The sequence below is a fragment of the Chanodichthys erythropterus genome, chromosome 24 (genome assembly GCF_024489055.1).
Source record: "Chanodichthys erythropterus isolate Z2021 chromosome 24, ASM2448905v1, whole genome shotgun sequence".
NCBI lineage: Eukaryota > Metazoa > Chordata > Actinopteri > Cypriniformes > Xenocyprididae > Chanodichthys > Chanodichthys erythropterus.
The window spans coordinates 8,997,804-9,003,803 of NC_090244.1; positions in this window are offsets into that span (position 1 = coordinate 8,997,804).

Here is a 6,000-nt window from a genome sequence, read left to right on the forward strand (position 1 = left end):
GGCTGATGATTGATAAAAACATTGACAGCCAATCAGAATCAATCCTGCTTTTAAAGAGATTGAACATTTGAAGCCGCAGATGACAAAACTGCAGCGCATGCTTATAATAAACAGAACTATATTGTGCATTGGTGTAGACAGAAATACAGTATAGTTATCATTATAGTTATCAGGCCTAAAGGCTGCAATCAAAATGTCAAAGATTTTATTTATTCTGACAACGGCTGTCAAAAAATTAAAAAATTTGTTATAATTATAAAATATTTACAAACAGCAATTGGTAAAACAGCCATGTATAACCTTGTAGTAATGTTAGTTGATACGGGACGGAGGCGGGAACCGGTGAACATTAAACACAACTTTAATATAATTATCAAATAAACAAACAACAAAACTAAAGTAGTTCCTCACGGACAACTGCTGGCCACACAAACATAACAAAATATAAAGTAAAATCCAGGCCTGGTCCTCTCTCATCCTTCAGTGTCGTCGCTCCTCCTTTTATGCTTCCAGAGCTCCTCCGTGAGAGATACGAGACCGGTGCAACACGCAGCTGTTCCCTCACGGCTCTCGCCCCGCCCTGCTTGTCACAAACCTAAATAGGAGTTTCATTTACAATATACAAGACTACAATTCTGCTTTAGTAACTTAGTGTTAACGCACACACACAAGCTTTGAGTATTTTAGTACTCCTGCTTCATCACTTATTCAAACATGAATGAGTGAACCTTTTCAGTTCAAAATAATGTCTTTTTTTTTTTGCTCCTTGACCAGAGAAAACATATGTTCCTCCCTTTGACAGATAGGTAGGAAAACTTCAACACCCATAATGCAATGGGCATGTTGCCATCCAAAGCCACTTCCACCAGTCTGTTATACTTGGCGAGAGTCAAATACCGCCTTGCTTTAGTAGGAAATACTTCTTAGCAAACTTTTAGTCATGATGGTGTCGACTTGTATTCAAAAGCAAACGTTTAGCAGGATACGAGACCGGTGCAACACGTAGCTGTTTCCTCACGGCTCTCGCCCCGCCCTGCTTGTGACAAACCTAAATAGGAGTTTAATTTACAATAAACAAGACTACAATTCTGCTTTAGTGACTTAGTGTTAACGCAGACACACAAGCTTTGAGTATTTTAGTACTCCTGCTTCATCACTCATTCAAACATGAATAATTCAATGGTTACTTTTAATTCAACTGCAGACTCAAGAACAGATTCAGGGTATATTTAACATGAAAACAACTAAAAACGCTGTATTCTACTGGCCTGGCAGCAGGTGGCGATGTCACAGAGGCGATAACGTTTTCAAAAACTTGCACTTTGAAACACGTTTTCAAAAGTTTGTGTTTTCAGACCCCCAAAACGCTGTTTTTGTGTAAATGAATGGCCAAAAAGCATAAAAGGTTTCCGCTTGAAAATAGTGTTGTGTAAATGGCCCCTCAGTCGGATGAGTCCAGTTCGCAAATGAATCATTCAGTACAGTTCATGAAGTGATTCATGAGATTCAGAAGAACGAGTTGAAATTAATAAGCTCAAAAATATTCATTCACAAATCGGACATTGCTATGGTGTCTTGGCTTGGGCTTTGTTCTATTCAAGGGTTAGTTCACCCATAAATGAAATTTCTGTCATTAAGTGATTATTTTTGTTTTGTTTTTGCACACAAAAAGTATTCTCATCGCTTCATAACATTAAGGTTCAAAAAAAAAAAAAAACACTAAGGTTGAACCACTGTAGTCACATGGACTTTTGTTTTAACAACCTTTCTGGACCTCAAAAGGTGCAATGATGTTGCTGCCAGTGCCAACGTGTAATTCAGAAAGCATTGGACTTCATCAAAAATATCTTAATTTGCATTCAGAGGATGAATGATGGTCTTACGGGTTTGGGACGACATGAGGGTGAGTACTTAATGACAGAAATTTCAATTTTGGGTGAACCCTTTCAAACAGAGAAAAATGAATATTGTCCTCCCTTTTGCCAAATAGGTAGGAAAACTTCAACACCCATAATGCACTGGGCATGTTGCCATCCAAAGCCACTTCCACCAATCTGTTATGGATATACTTGACGAGAGTCAAATACCACCTTGCTTTAGTAGGAAATACTTCTTAGCAAACTTTTAGTTATGATGGTGTCGACTTGTATTCAAAAGCAAACGTTTAGCAGGAGTTACTTTCGGTTTCCACTGAAGGATCCAGCGCATTGTAGGCAGTGGCTGAAGACTGCAAAGAATCGTGAATATGGAGAAAACACCACAATGAAATATCTGAAAAACCTCTGTTTGGAGTCAACATTTCAGACTGGATGACCACGAACACAGTGTTTTAGGCCAAACTGAGGGGGGAAACTGAAAGAAACCACCCTTCTGTCAGTTCCACCCAACCCCCCTGAAGCAAAACCCCATCTTGTACAGATAAGAAAGCTGTTACCATAGTGTTTTATTTTTACTGTGATGCTGTTAAAGTACGATACAATTTTCAGTGATAAACCTACCCTTTTTGTTAATAACCCTCTTTTCTAAGCTCATTATCCCTTTTTTTAAAGCATAAATTGCACTGAAATGGGTTATTTTTATATTTTAATTTGAAAAAACATGCACAGATGAATCACACACAATAATACCAGATGTAACTGAGGTCTGTTTACTTTAAAATAATTTTGACTTTAATGCGTCTGAAGCGGTTGATAGCAGAGGAACAGAGATGACGACAGATAGGTGACAGACGGTTTCAACCACTTGTCTCTGCATGTGTCTTCTAATAGGTTGTCGTGGGACTACTTGATGACAGTTGCGAGTTGAAGGTGACCACAGCAACAGAATCATACGGTCACTGCCTCCATGGACCTAATTAGAACCTTCTGCTGACCCCCAGTGACAGCGGACAGGAGACGCCACACACCTCGACCAACAAGACAGACCCCCGTATCCGCACTCTCAGATACAAATGAAGTTTGTGGTCACCTTCTTGTTATGGTGAGTATGTGTGAACATGTTTGTGTATGTGTTTTCTCCAAGGAACTGAGATCAAATGGCCTTTTCTTGCAGTTGTCAGTGGCTCAGTGTGTGCTGTGAGTTTTCTTTAAATAACAAGAGGAAGTAACCACTTGAGGATACACTGTCAACCACAGAGGAGGCTCTTGGTGAGAGGTGAATGCATCCAGAGTGTGAATGTGTGTGGCTCAAGTAAACACATTGGAAGGATTCTCCCAAGGACAGAATTAAAAATAGAAATGCTTTGTAATTAAACACACCATCAGAGGTTCATATTTTCTAATCCCAATGTTAAGGATATACACTACTGTTCAAAGGTTTAGGGTTTTGAATGTTTTTTAAAGTCTCAAAGAGGCTGCATTTATTTGATTGAAAAATTAGTAAAAACTAGTGATGGGCAGAGCGAGGCTTCGTGAAACACTGAAGCAGTTGAATCAAATGTGCCGTGATGATTCGAGGCTTCGAAACAATCTGACACTTGACTCCACGGTGACCCCTAGTGGTCAGAACAGTGTAAATGCAACAAAACTCAAACTAAACATGCAGTAAAAACACTTTTTACAAATCTATTGCAAATGTTTTATTGAAAGTAAAATCTATTAAATGCAATTAACTAATTCTCTAATAAGATTAGGCTACATATAGAGTGACTGTATATCTGTTCTTTTATCAATTTTCAAGGCTTGTTTCTCTGTTCCATGGCTCAAGCTAAACAGGCCAATAAGAGATTAATAACTACCATTATTCATTTTAATTATTCTAATGTCTAATTAAAACATCTACAAATTTATAAAACTGATCAGAGATCAGGTAAAACCCATAGACACTTGTTCAATGCTTCTCAGTGAATCTGCATGATTCATGGGTTAACTTTATCATCGCCCTCTACCGGTGAACAACTGAAATGTCGAACTGTTTTGAAATGTTTCGAAACAGTGATGACGTAATGAAGCCTTGTTTACTAAAATCACGTGACTTTGGCAGTTTGATACACGCTCCGAATCACTGATTCGAAACAAATGATTCATGAAGCTTCGGAGCTTCATGAAGCATGTGTTTCGAAATCGGCCATCACTAGTAAAAACTGTTATAGTGTGAAATATTACTACAAATTTAAAAAGAAGAGTTTTCTATTTTAATATATTTTAAAGTGAAATTTATTCCTGTGATGGCAAAGCTGAATTTTCAGCATCATTAGTCCGGTCTTCAGTGTCACATGATCCTTCAGATGTTCTTTATGCTGATTTGGTGCTCAAGAAACATTTCTTATGATTATCAATGTTGAAGAAAAAAAAAAAAAGTTAATATTTTTGGGGAAACTGTGATACTGTTACAGACATATACTCAGGAGAATAGGTATATAACAAAGAGGGTGTTTATTTACAACAATGCAGGTGAGTAAACAATGGAGTTCAGTAAAGGCAAGACAGACGGTGACCGTGACAGATATATTCTCCTCTATATGAATTTAAAGTTCAACATTTATTTAATTCTTACCAAAGTCCCTTTACGACAAGTCATTTCACTTGGTGGCCATCTTTGAAATGCCTCTCGCGCATTCAAGTGCAGCTCCTATCTCTTTGAATGGGGAAACATCAAATTCTCCAAAGCTGTTTGCCAAACTTGATTAAATTTCATATTTGAAATCACCAATGAAATCTGACAACAACTGTCTCAGAAATTTTGTTACTAAATGCTCGAATTATGACAAAAAAAATTGTATTTTTCAGGCTGGATCAAGCTAATGCACTGCACTGTCTTAAATGCGTGTCTCTTGTGTCTCATTTCGGAGGCGCGAGTCTGACTGTTTCTATAGGAACCAGAGCTTCTAACAGCCGCTGCAGTGACGCGATGACTTTACCAATCGGCGATTGGCTCTTATTTAGAAGGCGGGACTTATTCCGTTGCACTTTCTCCCATTCAAAACAATACGACTGATGTGTCTTGTGTTATTCTTGTTCTTACTGACCTGAAACTTTTAAATGGTAGTGTATAACTGCTACCGACTTTGCTATTTAAAAAAAATAAAATCAAAATGAAAATGAAATTAAAATGAAATCAATTCAAATAAAGTAATTAAAATAATTATATAATAATATTCTAAATAATTACAATTAAATATTAAATAGATATAATATAGCAATATTGTTCATGCTGATTACGGGATAAGGCTTTTAAAATAATTTTTTACTCACAAAAATATTTTTACTCAATAGCAATTTCTATATTAAAGCTTGATATAATTTAAAAAAAAAAGATACTTTTTAAGATTTTTATTATTTCCATGATTTTTCCCTGTCTAGAAGTCATAAAATTCTTATAAACACTTGTTCTTAAAGTCAGCATAAAATCTAAATTGACCCTATTTACTTTGTTTGTGGTGTCTTGTGGTGAACAATTCATCTGTTTCTGTCTTTGTCATCTTTGATCAAAATCCAAAAATTTACTTCCCCTCTAGAATGACATCAGTTTGACGTCCCCTCCAACTGTCAGGCCCTGATCAGAATTTTTTTCATTTAGAAAAGAGCAGTACGCTGCGTTATTGTTTATGTTGCTAGGCAACCACTGAATCAGCTGTCCTGTCAGTCTAATCAAGGATTATAGCCAAAGTCCCTTTAAGACAACTCGGCGGCCATCTTTGAAACGCTTCTCTGGCATTCAAGTGCAGCTCCTATCTCTCTGAATGGGGAAACATCAAATTCTCCAAAGCTGTTTGCCAAGCTTTCGATTAAATTTCATATTTGAAATCATCAATGAAATCTGACAACAACTGTCTCAGAAATTTTGTTTCTAAACCCTCAAATGTATTTTTCAAGCTGGATCAAGCTAATGCGCATGCGCAGTCCTAAGTGCGCATCTCTATAGAAATGTCACATCTGACTGTTTCTATAGGAACCGGAGCTTCTAACAGCCGCTGCAGTGACTTTACCAGTCGGCGAGTGGCTATTATCAAAGTCCCTTTAAGACAAGTCATTACACTCGGCGGCCATCTTTGAAACGCCT